At 38.4% G+C, this 21,831-nt stretch overlaps 1 pseudogene; it reads left to right on the top strand.

Moving 5' to 3' along the window:
* Nucleotides 1-9,052: 9,052 nt before the first annotated feature.
* LOC143596870 (uncharacterized) lies at nt 9,053-20,515 on the top strand (annotated as a pseudogene).
* The last annotated feature ends 1,316 nt before the right edge of the window (nt 20,516-21,831 follow it).

Here is a 21,831-nt window from a genome sequence, read left to right as displayed (position 1 = left end):
AGACCTCATATCCATTACATAAGTATTTGTATCACGTGGAGCTTTCATCACTATCCACTCGTTTGGTATCTGAAAACCAGGCTTCAACACGATCGCCTCATTCTTCGTGAAATGAACAGTATACTCCTTATCACAAATCTGCGACACACTCAGCAGATTGTGCTTCAGCTTTTCTACAAAATTTACATTCTCAAGTGTCATTTTCCCATTGGACACCGTTCCTTTTCCAGTAATTCTTCCTCCACTTTCACCAGCAAAACTAACTCTCGCTCCTTGAACAGGTTTTAAGTCGTGCAACAAATATTTGTTACCCGTCATGTGCCGGGAACAGCCGCTATCTACAATCCAAAGACTGTGGGCAGCCCTGTTCAACTGTTCCTGCACAATAAAGCAAATGATTAGAATCTAGGGACCCAAGACCAATTGGTCTTGGATCTATACATCCCGTACTTCTGCTTTCCAAAGTTAGCATCTGGATAGTTCCTGTCAGTCCTATTAGGAAATCTCCTTGGAAATTGAGTGTGAGGCCTTCCAAACCTATGTATATTGAAAGTATTATATCTAGCGGTTTGGTTATTAGCATTGTTAAACTGAGGTCTGTTTCTGTGAAAACCTGAATTAGTTACATTTCGGAACTTTGAAGGGTTTTCATTTTTAGCAGTATTAAAATTACCGTTAGGCTTATGCTCAGTTTTAATAGGCCTCACTCCTCTGAATTTCGGCGTCAGAGGGCAATCTGCAACAAGATGTCCTAACTTATTACACCTAAAACAACACCTATACTCCATTTTCTTTTCAAATGTTGTTTTGGATGTAGAGGCTGCGTTACCGGCCGTTCGTCTCACATAAGGTGGGACGTACGGGTTGAGTGGAGTATTCTTTTTAGAAGTTTTATCTTTTTCTCCACCAGTGGGTAACACTACCTTCTCTTTTGTCTTACCTGATTCGGACAACTTATCCGAATCCGATGAGACTGGACTCGTAACAGAAATTTTCACACTTGAAACAGGCGAACTCGATTCGCCACTACTAACACTTGGTTCTGAACTCGTAACCTTGATTGGAACTGTCTAAGGAACTTCAAAATCAACAGATTTCTGAACACTAGGGTTAAAAGTGTAATTGTGGTTATAAGGTGGTGGAACCTCGTGATAACCAATTCCTCCCCTCTTTGTAGAGGTACCTTGATCACTAACAAGGTGATCAAGAATAGCTGAGGAATTTCTGAACTGTTCAAGTTTTCGGTTCAGTTCTACCACTTTCACCTGGTGGTCAGCAATCTGCTTTTCTCGTTCAGCAATCAGTTTAGTCTTTTCTTCTAAAACCTCATAACTTAGATTAATTACTTCAATTTTTTCAGCAAGTTTTGTTTTTAAGCTCTTAACATCTTTTTCACATGCTTTTATTTTAACTTTGTAACTGTTTTCTCTTGCTTTCATAAAGTGATGATCTTCTTTAAGAGTTTTAAATTCAGCATCTAAACGAACATACTGATCAGTTATTGTAGCAAGTTGCTCAGACAAATTCTCACATTTAGTACAAAAAGATTTAGAACTTACCTCGGAGATTTGATCATTGTTATCTGCCATGAAAGCTTTTTCTTTACCAGTAGCTTTCTCTTCTCCGTTAATCTTCTCACATTCTTCATTCTCAACCTTAGCCATATTTGCCTGTTCACTAGTTTCATTCAAATGCAGGTTCCAGTTGTATTCACCTGCTTCTCTTGACATCATAGCATTGACTTCTTTAATACTCCCAGTGTGCTGTGCAGACCGGCCCTGACCACGTTCAACTCGCTCGTTTCTGCAATCTTTGGCAAAGTGCCCGTTTTGTTGACAGTTATAGCACCTCACCTTAGACTTGTCGAAACCAGGCCTGCCACCAACAAACTTTCTCCCCGTCTTTCTCATAAACTTCTTCACTCTCCTCACTATCATGGCCATCTGCCATTGTAAATCCATTTCCTCCAGATCATCAGCATCGATCTGGTCATAGTCTTCATCTAGCATCGCAGGATCAACCACCTTTCCTTGAATATAGTTTTCATATGAAGCAATAAATGAAGCATAGAGGCCAAACTGCTCTTCAGCAGATTTGACGCTCATTGGCATCTTAGAGTAATTATTGCTTGAGGAACTTGAAGATCCACTACTCTTGTTTGTTGTCTGTTGAGTACCACTTGATCCACCCGCAACAAAGCAAACATCCCCATTTGAGTTTACTGACACATGCCCCTCCTGTGAAGAATTGGCACCCGACTCACCCTTCGAGTAGTAGGCGGCAGAATCAGTCTTTGAACTTGTATTGGAGTTTACTTTAGCACCGTACATGCCTGGATCTTGAACCTGATCCATAGATGTTTCTTTTCTTACCATATTAAGCTCAAAAGTTCTGAGCTTGTTGACAGCGGTTTCAAGATCATAAGTAGGGAAGTCCTTGTCTTCCCTCATCAGTACCGTATACATCTCCCATTTTGGTGGGAGGGCATCGAGAAGCTTTTCCACAATCTCTTCTTCTCGGTAGGAAATGGAGTAGTTACTCAATTCAGTCATTAGATGATAATATCGAGTGATAATATCATCAAGAGATTCGTTCTTTAAGTACTTAAAGACTGAAAATTGAGTTTTGAGCAACTTGATCTTTGACGCCCGAATGCCTACATTTCCTTCGAATCTGCTCTCAAGAGCTTCCCAAAGCTCTCTAGCTGATGTATACTTTCTGAATGTATGGAGGATCTCCTGTGGAAGAGCCATTGTGATTGCAGCATGAGCCTTGCTCTCGGCTTCATACATCTTCTTCTCCTCCTCTTCCATTTTACTGTATTTCTTGATTTGGTCTCGACCCTCATACTCCATGATTGGTGGAATATATCCATCTTGGATGCATACCCACATCTTCGCATCCTGGTACTTAACATATTGTATGAACCGATCCTTCCACGCGACAAAATCGGTTCCCTTCAGCAACCTTGGGGCCTTTGTAGCTGACCCCGCTTCAACTTCCATCTTTAAAAGCTCCGAAATGTTGATCGACGACATCCTTCTTGAAGACTAAGAAACCCGAAAAATTCTTAAAAGGGCGAAGTTAAAAAAATTTCTTCTGAACAGTACTGTAGGCGAAGTTAAGGATAACTTCGCTTAAGTAATAACTTCGCTGAATTCTTCTTAAATTCGCGTGACTGGGCGAAGTTAATAATAACTTCGCTTAGGGTAAGCGAACTTAGAAAGTAGGCGAACTTGATGAGAACTTCGCTGAGCTAGGCGAACTTGAGAAGAACTTCGCTGAGTTAGGCGAAGTTGAGGAGGTAGGCGAAGTTGTAAATAACTTCGCTTCTCCTTATATCTTCGCTGAAACCCTACGTATCCTGACGGCAACTTCGCCTGATGAACAGCAACTTCGCCTGACGAACTTAAACTTTCTGCAGATCTGAAACTTGGATTATAACGACGTTTCTGACGGTTTAAAGGCTTAAACACACTGGTAGGAGGCTCGAATGAGCAAAAACACCAAAAACTCGTCCCGTGAATACCCGAAATGAGACGAATTCTACACCCGCGTGAATATCCCGAACCACACAATCGAGCAAAAGCTCTGATAACAATTGTAGGTTCCCTGGACGGATCACACGAGATATCCCGATATACACAGGTGCGGAATCCCTGTGTAGATCGTTACGGACGTAGAACACAAGCTTACGAACACACGAACACGATACGAACAAACCTACGTTATATTAATAACTCAAACCGTGTTACTTACAGACTCTCGACCTCACGTCAATAGACTCACTGAATTACACGTGACTAAACCACTCGATCAACTAAAAATCACACGTAAACAGTAAACTGTAAACTATATAAATACACGACAACTTCGCCTCAGGCGAAGTTGTCCATAACTTCGCTCGTTCAACAAGTTCGCCTAGGCGAACTTGTCAACAACTTCGCTTGGTTAACAAGTTCGCCTACGCGAACTTGTCAACAACTTCGCTTTTACAAACAAATACACAAACAATATTACAGACTCGATTACAGACATTAGACATATGAACTACTGACATCTATGCACCAACAATAACGCTTGAAAAGGCACAAAAATAAAAAAAAATACCGTTGGGCTCAAGGTTACCGTTGGGATAGCCGTTGGTTTAAAAAAAAGATTTTTATTAACTAAATCTATACTATAAAAACAAACCAAACCTCATTTTTTAACACATTCCTTTCTCCCACTTCTATACCAATATATTTTTACACAAATATTTCTACTACAATACTACCAAAATGTTTCCGAATAACAACCAAAATGTTCTTGGTTTCGGTCAATTTGCCGTCAAGGCAACCAAAATCCACAACCGAACCCATCTACCGCCCCGATGCCAACTGTCCCCGTCCCTCAACCCCCGCATCCGTTCGACGTGCAAATGGCCGCTTACACTGCATATCTAGGAAACTCTATGCCAAATGTGGTGCCCGGTTTCCAAAACCCAACCACAAATATTTTTGCCGGTTCAGGTTCCCAACCCGACGACGAGTTCGTGCCGGAGACACAACCTGTCCCGGAGACCGTCGGCGGTTCGAGCTAACGCGGACGTCCGAGAAAACATGCAAAGAAGCCCGCCGGCGAACCTCGGGTTAAAAAGACGGTGATACCGTGGAGTATCGACGAGTGCGTACTATGTGCTCGTGCTTGGTGCGCGATATCGAAAGATGCCAAGTGCCGTAGGTTTTTAAAATACATATATATTTTTTTAAATTTCTTAGAAAAAACATTGAACTTGTAATGTTTTTATTTTTTTTAGCGAACTATCATAAAACGGGGGTATTTTGGCACAAAATTAAAGAGTTGTTCCACGACCTTGGCAGGGACTCGCGCCGAGAAAAAGATTCCTTATTGTCGAAATGGGGCGACATAAATACCAAATGCGTGAGTTTCCATACGGTTTTCTCTCGGATGAATCGAACGAGAAGTAGCGGTGTCTCGGACGTGGAAGTCATGGAAAACGCGATGACAGAGTATCAACATAAGGTCTCGGGGCATTCAATTACTTTGGCATTTAGAAAGACCAGTTGAGGTTTCACGCAAAATGGGGCCAGGTTTTGGATGCCAACGCCGAAGGAGGTCCGCGTAAAAAAAAGTCTAAAACATCGTCTTCGGTTGATCCAGACATGCCTCGTTCCGACGCTCGAAACTTCAACCTAAGCGATAATGAAGCCGTGAATACTACCGAGATGCCTCGGCCGGGGGGTAGAAAAAGCAAGGGCAAGGGAAAGGGGAAAGGGGTCGCTTCGTCGTGCGCAACGGGTTCGAATGCCGAAATGGAAAGTCAATTCAAAGAAATGAACACTCGACTCAAAGATTTACACGAACTTGGAACCCAACGACTTAAAGTAAATTTGGACGTCATCGAAGTACTTAAAAGGAATGAAATGGACAAAGACATCGAGATTTTATCAAGCGAGCTAACCGAAGACGACCCAAGAGTCCAATCTCTAAAAGCAGCTCGATAAGCGAAAATTTTACAAAAATACATGTCGTGTTATTAGTATTATTTATGTATTTTTTTAATTAAATGTATCTTTTTTATTTTAATTTAGTTTTTATTTGTAAGTTTAATGTATTTTTTAAATTTTAATGTTGTTTTTTAATTTTTTGTTTAATTATTTAAATGAATTATTATTTAAAAAAAACAAATAAAATTAATAGTGACTGGGCGTCACGTGGCACATAACGCATGGGGGTGGAGAGTTATGACTACACCCTATTTTTGTAAAAAACCATAACCCTGACCGAGCTTCACGTGACGCATAATACCTGGGAGTGGAAAGTTATGACTGCTCATGGTCTAATTTTGTTGCTTATCGGGTCAATAGGCTTTGCTTACTTCATTCATTTCTGGAATGTATTTAGCCTATACGTTGAGTACCACGAGTGTCAGTTTGTGGTCAATGAGGCCAACCGTATTCCGTAGTGTCTACAAATAAATATATGGACCTAGCTAACAGATGCTTTGAGAACGCATATTTACATTCATGAATATTATGTTTTTATCAATCCACAAATTTATGTCATACACCTAAATATGTTGATCTAACTGATTCTTTAAAATATTCTTTAAAATACAAGTTTAATTTCATCGTGTTTTAAAAGAAAATACTGCAACGAGCCAAATCGTTTTTTTGATGTGGTTCAAACCGATAATCGATTGGCCACAGAAATAAGAAGGAAACCAGATTAGAAAATAGAGATAACAAGACTTAATTCAAATCTTCATTCATAATCCATTCAAAAAACTAAATTGCCTTATAAAGGCTTACAAAAGAAAGAGAACTTCCATGACCATACTAACAACCCACTACTTAGGCTAAGGGTATTGGGGTTTGGTTGAGCCCAAGTGACTCAATTAAAACCCGACATGTAGGCAATGACATGACCCTGGATCAAGCCCCTCAACCAATCCCCAGAGGGTGTAGTGGTCCGGGTGATCAGGGGCTTGATCCAGTTTTTTATTTACTTAATTATTTTAAATAATACATTAAATAATAATATAAAACAGTACATTGATACTAGTCTAATACAAGATTATCGGGTCTTCTATCTCAAAAATGCTCGACCAACTCATGTCGAACGTTGCCGTGTAACTCACGGCTCTTGGAGAGAAAATGGTAAAGGAAAAGTGTGGTTTTAAAGAGAATAAGAGAGAATGGTTTAAGTTTTTATAAAGTATGTGTGTGGATTTGTATTTATAGGTATATATATGTATGTGTGTGTGTGCGCGCTTAAGTTTAAGAAAGAAATCAAATTATTACAAGAAATGAGAGAAGTGGCTTCAGCCAATAAGAAATTTCCTATTCTTTTTTCTTTTTATTTAAATGAAGGGGTATGAATGTAAAATCCCATAACTTTTTATATGGAAAGTTAACTTCACTATTTTAGGTATCTAGTTTTAATTAATTATCTCTTTCAAATTTAAAATACAATTTTGAATTTAAAGAGGAATGGAAATCAAGTATACGTATATATCCAAAATAAATTGTATTAATTAGTTAATTTTAAGGTATTTTATCTTTAAAATTTTGAATTCAAAGAATATGAATTCAATTATGTGATTTTGTTTTCGTTTTTCTTTTTTTTTTTTATGTTATAACAATATATTATAAGAGTCATAGGATTTTCCTTTATCATAAATATCGTATAAGGTATTCCATTTATTCTTTTATGGTCGTTCAAATAGAAAACCGTAAACATTAAATAACTTTTTTATCCTACACAAACTCTATATATCATAAAACAAACTATTGTCTTTCAACACTATGCATCAATAAATGGTATAATATAACTCATATATACAATTTCTAAATACTTCTATATAAATGGTAAACAACTTACACAAATAAATCATACTTCACATTAACAATTCTAAAATGTACCTACATATATGACAAACATCCTACACCGTAATACACAAACTACATGTAAGAATAAAACCAGAAATTATTGTTAAACGGTAGACTATAACATACCAAAGTTTACATATGTAGACTACACAGGTATGCATTACCCCTACACTGTAATATACAAACAAACACGTGTAAGAGAAAACATAAATAGTTGCTACATAGTGGACGATAACATACTCAAGTTTACATATGCACTACACAACTTGTTTCACTTATTTTTTAGATATGTAGGGTTGGATCCAAATTTGTGTAGGATGTTATCAATATTTGTGTAGGATTCGTAAATAGACACAAATGCCTGATAAAAAAATGTAAGAGAAAACAATAAATAATTGATACATAGTATACCATAACATACTAAAGTTTACATATGGCCTACACAATGGTTTTTGCTTATTTCCTTTTCTGTAGGTATTGAATCAAATTTGTGTAAGATGTTATTAATCTTTATGTAGGATGTTATTGATCTTTGTGTAGGCCTGAATCATAGCTGCCATCAACCTTCCTATTCCCTTTTGAATTGTCTTAACTTTTTTCAACAGTCAAATATATTGAGAGAAAATTATTGCAAAATAATTAAGTATTTTTGGATATAAGGGGAATTTGTTTTGGTAATTGAGATGACTAAAGTATAAAAAAGGATTGTAGTTGACAAAAGCTAAGTTTCCTTACTTAACATATTATGGTAATTACCTCATTGTCTTTTTTCATTAAAAAATCATTAAAATCAGTTACAAATAATTACAAGTATGCCACATTCAACATAGGCCATTGATCATTATTAATCAATTGTAGGAAATCACTTCTCGCAATAACTTGACTTCTCTTTTGAACCATCTCCTATATATATATATTTACACCCACAAACCAGCCAACGGCTAGTTTGACTAGTCAAACATACATTCAACGGCTAAATTGCCCCGCGGTCCCGGCCACGGGGCTCGTCCGCACCCTTGCTCACTGGATGGGTGTAGTGGTGTTCGCGAGCCACCTCACCCGCCACCTGGACCGTGCCCCTTCCTTCACCCCCCATTACCCACAGCCTTAATAACTAACATGCCCACTATCTTAAATTAAGTAAAAACAAATAAAAGATCGATAAACAATAATTAAAATAATAAACTCCATGCACGTCAATGTTTTTTTTTTATGGCACATATCATTTTTCCCTAAACAGTTCATTTTATGTGACTTTATTTTGGGTGTTTTGCTGAATAAATAAGGCATTTTTTTTATTGAACAGGAGTTTTTTAACCTAACTTATATAGACCAAAATGTCTTTTTATCTGATCCCTTTCGCGCGGTCAACAGCTTCATTTTGGTGTACTGAAAATCGACATATGTTTTTATCATAAAGTCATTTTGGAGGGTGAAGATTACACCTATAATGATGCAGTATTGTTATTTGATGGGACAATTTTTAGGTTAGAGTGATTAAGCAGTTAAGGCATGCTTGACAGTCTGCTTACCATTTGGGAAAGGAGCCTAGATGCGGCCTGCAAATAAAAGCTTACATAAACCAGAATCTTTAATCTTTAATTTCCTAATATTAAAAAAAACGCTTAAAATGTAAATTAGAGAAAAGATAAGCATGATAGTAACTAAAGTTGTGATGGCTTCACTGTTTAAGTACATGACCCAAAAACAACAAAAGTGAGGATAAATAATGGAATTATTTTAAAGGAAAGGGACCAAGTGGATGAACAAAACAAATTTTTGAGATTTTAAATTTCAATTTTCTTAATAAGACGATTTTTTGGTCATAAAAGAGATTCCAATAGTTTATTTTATTACCACTATGTTCAGACGTCACCGAAAATTATTTTATTTTATCATCTTATACTAAAATCCTCTCTTACATCTTCAACACTAGCTAGCAATAATGCTCTTGTCAAAATTAGAAGCAATCATAGTTGTTACTCTTGTCATTCAGATTGGAGCTGCATTTGGTTCTAGTGATCATCTCGCGTTGCTGGAAGTCAAATCCAAGATTACACATGACCCTCAAGGTGCTTTGACATCTTGGAATGATTCACTTCCTTTTTGTCAGTGGAGAGGAGTGACATGTGGTCGCCGCAACCAAAGAGTCACAATGTTGAATCTACAAGACTTGGGTTTAGTAGGTTCTTTATCTCCTTATATTGGTAACATGAGCTTCCTCGCTTACGTTATCCTTCGTGACAATCAACTTCATAGAAGTATCCCACCCGAGATAGGTCATCTATATCGATTACAGGTATTATCCCTTTCCAACAATTCATTAATTGGTGAAATCCCGACCAACATGTCAAGTTGGCCAAAACTTACATTCCTTGGCTTAAGTTTCAATAAGCTATCTGGGAAAATTCCAAATACTTTTACCTCTCAGTTAATGATAACTACACTGGTGGAATTCCACCATCCCTAGGCAATCTTACATCTCTTGAAGACCTAGCTTTTCTTCTTGTCCATTGGCAGGGAGCATTCCTGATTCCTTCAATCAATTAAAAAACTTGAGAAGAATAGGCGTGGGAGGAAATGGTCTCGTTGGTGCATTCCCTTCATATTTATTTAACCTTTCGATTTTAGAAATTCTAAATTTTCCAGAAAACCAACTTCACGGCAGTATTCCTTCCAACATATGTTTAAATAAACCCCATCTCACGCGTATAGAATTAGCATACAATAACTTAAGTGGCTTCCTTCCACCGTCAATATCAAATTGTTCAAAGTTGGAAATCCTTGATGTTGGTCATAATGATTTAAAGGGGGAAATAGCTATCGACTTTGGAAGACTACAACATCTTAGTTTTCTATCTATGGATTCCAACAACTTTGGAAGCAAGGGTCTTGATGACATGAATTTTTTTCCTTCTTTGTTCAACTGTAGCGATTTGGACACTTTACAAATTTCCAGGAACCAATTAGGAGGGTTGCTGCCAAATTCTCTAGGGAACTTTTCATCCAAATTGTCATACCTACAGATGAGTTCAAACTATATCTCAGGCAACATCCCTGCATCTATAGGTAATTTGTTAGGCCTAACTGCACTTTTTCTAGATCGAAACTACTTCACAAGCATGATTCCTAAAAGCATCAGAGCTTGCAACTGTTGTATCTTCATGACAGTCATTTCTCCGGGGTTATTCCTAGATCTATAGGAAACTTATCGCTTTTATCTGAAGTAGCATTAGGTGGCAACAGTTTAGATGGCACAATCCCAATAACTATTGGGAGGTGCGAAAAAGTGATAGCTTTGGACCTTCATGGTAATAAACTTACTGGAAGTATACCCAAGCAACTATTCAACATGTCTTCACTTTCCATAGGAATAGATCTTAGTCAAAACAACTTGTCTGGAGTGCTTCCACAAGAGATTGGCAACCTGAAACACCTAGGATTACTTTATATTTCCGAGAACCGTTTCTCGGGAAAACTTCCAACGGGCTTAAGCAGCTGCATCAGCCTTCAAACCCTAAACATCTCCGGCAACTTCTTTTATGGATCAATTCCGGTATCATATAGTTCACTGAAAGGTCTCGAATCCGTTGACTTGTCACACAATAACTTTTCTGGGCACATTCCGATGTATTTGCAACAAATTCCCATGAAGCATCTTGATCTGTCGTATAATAACTTTGAGGGTGAGGTACCTGTTAAAGGTGTTTTTGCCAACGCAAGTGCAGTATCCGTCAATGAGAACGCTAGACTTTGTGGGGGAATTCTCGAGCTACACCTACCCTGTTGGATTTAATGGACGTTTCGGGTCAAGTCAACGTGACCGACCCGAACGTGACCCGGATAGAGTTACACCGGGGGTAACGAGATAAAAGCCTACATAAAGGTTAATTAGGCCCGACACATAAAATAATCATATGGACTGGACTTGTTTGATTGGGCTCAAGCCCAAGATGGTTAATTATTAAACTCTAAGATAATTACCTATAAATACATACTATTTATCTATTTATGGTAACTAACTTAAAAACAAGAAACCCTAGCTGCTAACACTATTCCGGCACCGCAATTCCGGTGACCGTTTTTCCGGCGAAGCAATTCCGGCCACCAAACATACCTACACCACCTCTAATATTGTTCTCCAATCACCACCGCAACTCCCTATTAGTCCCGGCGTGATTAAAACCCTATATACGGTTTTCCGGCGACTGGTTCATCTTCTCCTGCGACTGGTTCGTCTTCTCCGGCGACCATCGGTTTTCCGGTGAGGTCCATTTGGTGATTGGAAGCCTGTGTTAGTTGTTGCTGTTGACCATTGGCGTACCTCGTTGCTTAAAGCCTCCAGATTTGAGCCGTACGCACTGCCGGAGCTCCGCCGCCGCCGCCGGATCATCTTTTGGCCGTTGATTGTGTCCCCTTTTCTAGTGCATCTCGTTAACTCGCGGTGTATCGTCCCGGTTTCATACCGAGGTATATCAACAAATACCTTTATCTATGGTTGTTTATTTACTCATTTATTAGTACTCGTATTGTTGTAATCGGATCCGGGTTCGAGTTTCCGTTTATGGTTCGTATACTCGTTAATATCCGCTGCGTTTTTTTTTATTGTTTCGTTTATAAGCTTGATTATTAATATAGATTAATAATTATCGAAACGACATAAATAACTAAAACGGGTCTAAAAGGTTTGTCCATTTTCGTTCCGAACCACCGTTGAAACCCACAGTGGTATCAGAGCCACGGTTACAACGTACAAGTCGATCCCGGTTCGTTTAAAACCAGATCTACATCTTAAACTTTAAATCGTTTAAAGTTTATAGATCTAGAATTATTTTCGGGTGATTTAGGATTGGTCAAAGTTTTGTTTATTTTATTTGACCAAGTCAGAACGACCCGAAATTCGTTTATTGTGAATATGTAAATCCGGCCCCGACCTATGTGATTGATTGGTTGTGTTTGGTGTTTGAGCTTGTTTTGGCCATATGGTTGGTTCAAAAGTTGTAAAAAGGTTATTATTTAATTTTCGGTTTTCTTTTTAGCCATAAAGATGGTTCAAATTTGTATTAGGACATATTATTGTTAGTTTATAAATTTGTAACTAAGAAGACGCGAAGATAACCGAGGACGAGCTCATGGACATCTTGGAGTTAGTGGGAGTTCGGACAAGACGGCGGGATGCACGGAGAAGTCCATCCCTGTGGTTGTTTGTGTTGTGAACCCCTTGACCCGATCGGTCTCCCTAATTGGCTCTAGCGAGACGATCACCTTTTGGCCATAAGGATTTACATATTATTGTTATTTGCTATTTGTGGTTGCTTGGATTGTTTATAATAGGATTATAATATCACCGACCTAATACTAAATAAATTGAAAAATAAACATTTTTTAACCAATTTTGTTTTGCAAATTAAAATCGTTTTGATTTCCAAAACTAATAAGTTATTTTAACTTAAAATTGGTTAGTCATATCGCGACAAACTTAGTTTTTAATAGGTTATATAAAACTAAGTGTCCTGAGAGATGAAAGGGTTCATCTATTCGTCCCGATAATAAATACAATAAAATTTGACTTTTACTCTATTTGGTAAATTTTAAAATTAATCACAATTTGAAACCAATAGTTTATGCCAATCCTACTACAAGTCACACTTGAGGCATACTGCGAAATTTCGAGTGTTTGGAGCTACAGCACCGCACTTGTTTTCTAGCCTATCCCATCAAGGTGAAAGCGCTTCGTTGACACATCCGGCCCTTTCACACGTCACGGTACTAGGACAACTATTATTTTACTCTCCTGTTACGTGCTAAAGCTGTCTGGAGACTTAAAATGGGCAAAGATGAGGCTAAACGTATCTATACAGACAATCGTTGTCTCTATAGGCCTCATAACCGAGAGTTGTGCACTATTCACAATTGGCAATCGTTGTCAGTCTGCCTAACCACTTATTAATGTTGTGTGCTACAGCTGCCTTTAATAACTGGAAGCCAGATTCTCATACTCCTAATTAATTAATGTTATTGGGTCATTAATAATAGGACTACAACATCGAAAATACTAATTAAATTTACTTTTGCTTAATTAATCAGATGTCGTCAAATGAAATTTCACCCTACGCCCTTAAGACTATCCTTGAGAAGGATAAACTGAATGGTACCAACTTCATCGAATGGCACCGCAACTTAAGACTTGTTCTAACCATGGCAAAGCGCCTGTATGTTCTCGATGGACCTGTTCCAACTGAGCCTGAAAACAACACAGCCGCTGCACGAAAAGTTCTTGACAAGCATAAGGATGACTCGGCTGAGGTCTCCTGTATTATGCTAGCCACCATGACTTCTGAGCTTGCTAAAGGCTTGGAAGACTTTGGTGCCTATGAGATGCTTGAGCAACTCAAGGGCATGTTCCAGAAACAAGCTCGTCAAGAACGTTTCGACACCATGAAACAACTCATCAGTTGCAAGATGGCAGAGGGGTCTCCCGTCAGTGCTCATGTTCTAAAGATGAAGGGGCACATCGATCAGCTCAAGAAACTTGATTACCCATGCCCGATGAGATGGCATCGGATTTCATTCTCAACTCTCTCCCCAACTCATACGACCAGTTCGTAATGAATTTCAACATGAATGGTTGGGTGAAGACAGTGCCGGAGCTTCATAACATGCTCAAGACGGCTGAGATGAACATTCCTTCTAGGACCAATCAAGTTCTGATGATTCGATCTGCTGGTGTCAAGAAGCCAAAACCAAAGAATCAGGGTTTTAAGGGAAAGGCAAGAAGAAAGTTATTGTTGCTGCCCATGTTGCCACCAACACTAACAAGGTGGTTGCAAAGAAAAAGCCGTCGCCCTTTGTGGAGCGCAAGTGCTTCAAATGCAACCAAATGGGGCACTGGATGAGAAACTGCCCCGAGCACCTTGCTGAGATCAGAAAGAAGAGAGCAAATGGTGAAGGCACTTCTGGAGGTATTTTCATATACGTTATTGAACTTTTCACTGTCTCTAGCAACACATGGGTATTTGATACCAGATGCGGTTACCACATCGTTAATGTCTTGCAAGAGCCTGAGAAGTGGAGGAAACTGAATAAAGGCAGCATGGAACTCATCGTTTGAGATGGGAAGAGAGTACCAGTTCTGGCAACCGGAGTATTTCATTTTACTTGTCCATCTGGCCTAGTTTTTCCATTAAATAATTGCTTGTATGCTCCTGGCTTGACCAGAAACATCATTTCAGTTTCGTTGTTATTTGAACAAGGATTTAAGTATGTTCTTAATGGCATGGCTATTTCTGCTTACTTAAATGATATCTTTTATTTTGAGGCTAAACCTCGAAATGGTATTTATGAGATTGATGTTCAACCTGACAATAACGTATATCATCTTTCAAAACGTATCAAGACTAGTGTCAATGATACTTTTCCATGGCATTGCCGACTTGGCCACATAAGCAAGGCAAGAGTTAAAAGGCTCCAATCCGAAGGTATTCTTGAATACACAGGACCGGACTCTTTTAACACTTGTGAATCTTGCTTAGCTGGCAAACTCGCCAAAGACTCCTTCACTAATAAAAGTGAACGAGCAAGTGATCTGTTAGGACTCATACATACTGATGTATGTGGACCTTTCAGAACCATGACTAGAAACCATGAAAGATACTTCGTTTCTTTTATCGACGATTATAGTCGATACGCTTATGTGTATCTTATGAAACACAAGCACGAAACTTTTGAAAAGTTCAAAGAATTTCAAAGCGAAGTGGAAAAACAACTTGACAAAACCATTAAGATACTTCGATCAGATCGAGGTGGAGAGTATCTCAGCACAGAGTTCATCACTCATCTAAAAGAGCATGGAATTGTTTCACAGCTCACTCCACCTAGCACACCCCAACTTAATGGCGTGAGCGAGAGGAGAAATCGAACTTTGCTAAACGTGGTTCGATCGATGATGTGTAGAACTAACTTGCCTCCCTCCTTTTGGGGTTACGCCCTTATGACCGCCGCCCGCATTGTCAATCTAGCTCCAACTAAGAAGATATACAAAACTCCATATGAGATATGGCATAAGGGGAAAAAACCCAAATTGTCTTATCTTAGAGTATGGGGATGTGATGCTTATATCACAAGTGAGTCTGATGACAAGCTTGATCCCCGGGGCGAAAAGGTTATTTTCGTCGGATACTATTACAAGAGCGGTTATTATTTCTTTCATCTTGATACAAATACGATTTCTGTCAGGAGGAAAGGCTACTTCATTGAAAAAGAATTTCTTAGTCAAGGAACTAGAAGTGAGATTGTCGATCTTGAAGAAATTCAAGAACCACAATCAACCGCTGAGGTAGTTGGAGAGTCTGATCAACAGGTTGCTATTGCTGATACATCAGACGTGAACACAAGCATTCGCAGAAGTAGTAGAACTCCCGTACCAAATTCTAGATACTTATGTCATCTAGATGGTGCCGAAGTCTTATTAGTAGCCGAATCTGGGGACGAACCTACTAACTACAAGTCTGCTATCTTGGATCCGGAATCCAAGAAATGGCAAGATGCCATGAATGCTGAGATGCAGTCCATGCATGATAACCAAGTTTGGAACTTGGTTGAGCTACCCCCCGATTGTCGGGCAGTAGGGAGCAAATGGATTTTCAAGAAGAAAACCGACATGCATGGAAATGTGCAAACCTAAAAAGCACGGCTAGTCGCGAAAGGTTTCACTCAAACTCAAGGTGTTGACTATGATGAAACTTTTTCGCCTTTTGCTATGACTAAGTCAATTAGGATATTGCTTGCCATTGCTGCACACTATGATTATGAGATATGGCAAATGGATGTCAAAACCTCTTTCCTTAATGGACATCTTTCTGAAGATGTCTACATGGTTCAGCCTGAAGGTTTTGTCGATCCAAAATATCCTAATAAGGTTTGCAAATTGAACAAGTCCATTTATGGACTTAAGCAGGCATCTCGAAGCTGGAATCTTCACTTTGACGAGAAAATCAAAGAGTTTGGTTTTGTCAAAAACGAAGATGAACATTGTGTTTACAGAAAGGCTAGTGGGAGCACTATATCATTCCTCATCTTGTATGTGGATGATATACTGATCATTGGAAACGACATTCCTATGCTTAAACAAGTTAAGCTATGGTTGGAATCTTGTTTTGCAATGAAAGATCTTGGAGAAGCCGCTTATATTCTGGGAATAAAGATCTATAGAGATAGATCTAAGCGGATTCTAGGGCTTAGTCAAAGTACTTACATAGACAATGTAATGACACGCTTCTCAATGGAAAACTCCAAGAAAGGAGCTGTTCCAATGACTAAGGGAACCATGTTGAGCAAATCGCAATCTCCGGCAACGGACATTGAATCTAAACGTATGCAAGCAATTCCATATGCTTCTGCAGTTGGCTCTATCATGTATGCTATGTTATGTACTAGACCTGACGTCTCGTATGCCTTGAGCATGACCAGTCATTTTCAACAGAGTCCTGGCATTGCCCATTGGACTGCTGTGAAGAACATTCTAAGGTACTTGAATAAGACCAAAGACATGTTCTTGGTGTTTGGGGGAGTGGAAGAGGAGCTCACTGTAAAGTGTTACACTGATGCTAGCTTCCAGACTGACCGAGATGATTCTCGCTCACAGTCGGGTTTCGTTTTCACTCTCAATGGAGGAGCTGTTTATTGGAAGAGCTCCAAGCAGAGTGTAGTAGCGGATTCTACCACCGAATCCGAATATATAGCTGCATCAGATGCTGCTAAAGAGGCTGCTTGGATGAAGAAGTTCATCACCGATCTCGATGTGGTTCCGAGTATTCACAAACCAATCGAGATATTCTGTGATAACACGGGTGCTATTGCTCAAGCCAAAGAGCCAAGGTCTCATCACAGAACCAAGCACATTCTAAGGAAGTTCCATCTTATTCGGGAAATATTGGAACGAGGTGACATCGTGATAAGCAAGGTAGACACAGATCAAAATCTAGCCGACCCATTCACTAAGCCAATAACTCAGGACAAACATGATCAGCATAGAGATGCTATCGGGCTTAGACTTTCTAGTGATTTAATTTGATTTAGTATTTGGATGTATGAACGTTTTATCAGTTGTATTTTTCTGTTCACTTTTGATTTAATGGTTAAATGCAAACGTTGAATGATACAACTGTGTTCATTTTAATACGTTTAATCCATGAATATTGTATTCTAAATTATCCGTAGTCGGTTAAACTCGTGGGAGCGATTCTGAATTAAGACTATTCTGACTTTGGACTCAAGTAGTTGACTTCCAAACTCACAGGCCTCATTATGAATGACGTTGGATGTAACTCGCATCAAATCATCTTCATGGATCTTAATCATAAGATGTTTTGATAATAGTATGCTCATTTAGTATCCTTAGACCAGAGATACATATTAGAACTTTCGTTTACCGAGGAATACTCATTGATCATGTCAACCGCTGTTGCGTAACTGCCAGCCATAAAGGCATTGGTTGAGAATGTTCTGGAGTTCAGTGGGAGTTGTATGTAGTCAAGATGGGATTCTGTACTCTTACATTTAAATGTAACAGTTAGACATATTGGCGCCCTCGTTGATTCAAACTGGTAAAGTGTGAGGCCTCACCCAAACTAACTATGTGTTTGATTGGACCACTTTGACTCTATATCGAGAATTACAATAATTGAACGCCATATGAGAATGATATGATCCATGTCTCATAGTTCATTTAATGTCTTGTACAGAAAGGATAGATGACAACGATTACTATAAATTCATTGTCTTGCAATATGGTATTCCAAGATACTTTGGTTATGGATTTAAAAATGTCATATTCGGTTGGGGACATCTATGTGTAGCTAGAACGCCTATGCTGTCAGCGTTGTGATACTTGACCCAAATACGTCCAAGTGGGAGACTGTTGGATTTAATGGACGTTTCGGGTCAAGTCAACGTGACCGACCCGAACGTGACCCGGATAGAGTTACACCGGGGGTAACGAGATAAAAGCCTACTTAAAGGTTAATTAGGCCTGACACATAAAATAATCATATGGACTGGACTTGTTTGATTGGGCTCAAGCCCAAGATGGTTAATTATTAAACCCTAAGATAATTACCTATAAATACATACTATTTATCTATTTATGGTAACTAACTTAAAAACAAGAAACCCTAGCTGCTAACACTATTCCGGCGCCGCAATTCCGGTGACCGTTTTTCCGGCGAAGCAATTCCGGCCACCAAACATACCTACACCACCTCTAATATCGTTCTCCAATCACCACCGCAACTCTCTATTAGTCCCGGCGTGATTAAAACCCTATATACGGTTTTCCAGCGACTGGTTCATCTTCTCCGGCGACTGGTTCATCTTCTCCTGCGACCATCGGCTTTCCGGTGAGGTCCATTTGGTGATTGGAAGCCCGTGTTAGTTGTTGTTGTTGACCATTGGCGTACCTCGTTGCTTAAAGGCTCCAGATTTAAGCCGTACGCACTGCCGGAGCTCCGCCGCCGCCGCCGGATCATCTTTTGGCCGTTGATTGTGTCCCCTTTTCTAGTGCATCTTGTTAACTCGCAGTGTATCGTCCCGGTTTCATACCGAGGTATATCGACAAATACCTTTATCTATGGTTGTTTATTTACTCGTTTATTTGTACTCGTATTGTTGTAATCAGATCCGGGTTCGGGTTTCCGTTTATGGTTCGTATACTCGTTAATATCCGCTGCGTTTTTTTTTATTGTTTCGTTTATAAGCTTGATTATTAATATAGATTAATAATTATCGAAACGATATAAATAACTAAAACGGGTCTAAAAGGTTTGTCCGTTTTCGTTTCGAACCACCGTTGAAACCCAACATACCCAACTGCACAAGCACAAATAGAGACTCCAAAAGACGCACTAGAAAGCTTTATATTCGTGCCATTTTAGCAGTTTCACTATCTTCCTTTGTTGCGGGTTTAGGGTTGTTATCATTTGTCTTGATTTACTGTTGTTTACAAAAGAAAAGTGATAAACCATCAGAATTAAGATTGGCTGAATCTTTTGTGAAGATTTCATATAGAAGACTTTTCAAAGCAGCACAAGGGTTCTCTTTAGAAAATCTGATCGGTACAGGTAGCTTTGCTTCCGTTTACAAAGGTGTTCTTGATGAAAATTGATTAATTGTGGCAATCAAAGTACTAAACCTTCAACGTCGAGGAGGTTTCAAGAGTTTTATTACTGAGTGTGAGGCCTTGAGAAATATTCGTCATCGCAACCTGGTAAAAGTCATAACTTCTTGCTCAAGTATCGACTTCCAAGGGAACGATTTCAAAGCTTTGGTTTATGATTTCATGCCAAACGGGACTCTGGAGAGTTGGTTGTATTCAATTGACCATAAGCCAAATCTTGTTCAAAGAATCAATATCATCAAAGATGTTGCTTGAGCTCTTGATTATCTACATTGTCGTTGTGGAAATGTTATTGTTCATTGTGATTTAAAGCCAAGCAACATATTGTTAGATGCTGATATGATTGCTCATGTTGGAGATTTTGGGCTTGCAAAAATACTTTCCCTTGAAGAAGCTTCTAACGCAAACATGAATAGCTCAAGTATTATTAGAGGAACCATTGGGTATACACCTCCAGGTAATTTATGAAAACTAGTCCATTATACTGTTTTTCATTATATTAATCTACCTTATATAATGCATTACAATTCACTCTGAATAAGTTGCAGAATACGGGCTTGGAAATGAAGTCTCAACCAGTGGGGACATATATAGCTATGGGATCCTTTTGTTAGAGATGTTAACAGGGAAAAAACCTGTTGATCATGTGTTTGAAGGAGGGCTAAGCCTACATTCATATGCTACGAGTGCCTTAGCTGATGGTTTGGTGCTTCAGATTTTGGATCCAATGCTTCTAAGTGAGGATGTCAATGAAAATGGTTTAATTTCACTCGTAAAAATTGGAGTACGATGCTCTTATGAGAATCCACAAGAACGGATCGATATCGGGACTGTTGTTCACGAGCTCTTTGCGATAAGAGTTACAGCTTGATCTTGATTTGTTAAACTCCCAATGCAGTGGTGTGACCCAAAAGGCAAGCTAGTTTGTGGTTGTGTAGTAGTACATGTTGATATTGTATTTAATGTGATGTTTGGGTTTGTGCAAACATTACTTTTTTATGTCTAAAGTTTAATGATTTCTCATGAAACTAATGGAAACATGCATTTTAATGAGTGAATATCGCAAATGTTATACTAACATATATATATATATATATATATATATATATATATATATATATATATAATATTATTAAGCACGAGTGATGGGCAGTTAACGTAGTTTCACAATTACATGACAGGGACGAAAAAGACATTTCATAATAGGGCATAAAAAGTAATTTGACAATTCCTTGACTCGTTCTTAAAGTGTTCGGTACAACTGGACGAAGCTTCATATTTTTGTTATATTACTCTTTTAACCTTTGAGGATACACAAAGTTTAAACATTAAGTTAATTGATTGTCTAATTCATTATTTCATCATTCATTTGGTTTATTTATGATTTGGGGATGCAAAAGGTTTAGAATTAAATTAATTAATTGTCCAATTAATCTTTTTTTTAAAGGCCCAAAAGAGAGTGGCCCAAACAAAAGAAGCTAAACAAAACAAAAAGAAAAACAACCCAACCGAACCACTAATTGTCCAATTAATCTATAGAGAGTTTTATATATTAATGCAAGGGTGTGAAGAATAAAATATATAAAATAAATAAATATTAAAGCCTTACTATCTGGACTCAACATTCGTTTCAGTTGATCAAATGGTTCACCTGATTGTAACGATTCAGTTGATCCAACAACATGTGCAATGTTACATGTAAAAGAATACAGGGGTCATTGGTGACAATTTCAGATAGTTGTATTTTTGAAGGGTCATTTTGCAATAGTTGATAACAATAGGGACTATTGTAATAGTTTGATAGTTAGGTTGTTTGTTAGTTAGTTGTTGTATAAATAACTGAATTTGTTAATCAGAAAGGTAGCTAAGAGTTTGATGAATTTCCCTTCTGTTCTTCTTTTCTGATTTCGATTAGCTATCAGTGGTATCAGGTATCAGAGCGATTCAGTCCTCTCGTAACACGCTCCGGTGACCAAATCGTTCAGATTCCGATCACTTCTCCATTCAATTTCCTATTAGTATTCAAATTCCATTCACTTTTCCGATCAAATTCCGATTAATCATCGGAAAAATTTTCGATTTCATTTACCGGAATTGATTGTTGTTGATCAATTTCTTCTCAAATCCTTTCTAAAATTCTGAAATTTACCACTTGTTCGGTCAATTTTCCTGTTCATTTTCATTTCAATCCTTAAATTGGTTGGCGGTTCAAGCAATTCAGTTCAATCATGACTAATACTCGTAGTCAAGAATCCACGAAGATCC

Source organism: Bidens hawaiensis, unplaced genomic scaffold (assembly GCF_021521415.1).
Source record: "Bidens hawaiensis isolate Kalapana, Puna unplaced genomic scaffold, B.hawaiensis_p1.1 tig00001758_1, whole genome shotgun sequence".
Classification (NCBI taxonomy): Eukaryota; Viridiplantae; Streptophyta; class Magnoliopsida; order Asterales; family Asteraceae; genus Bidens; species Bidens hawaiensis.
Note: the sequence above shows the minus strand (reverse complement) of the source record. Positions and strands in the feature narration are given on the sequence as shown.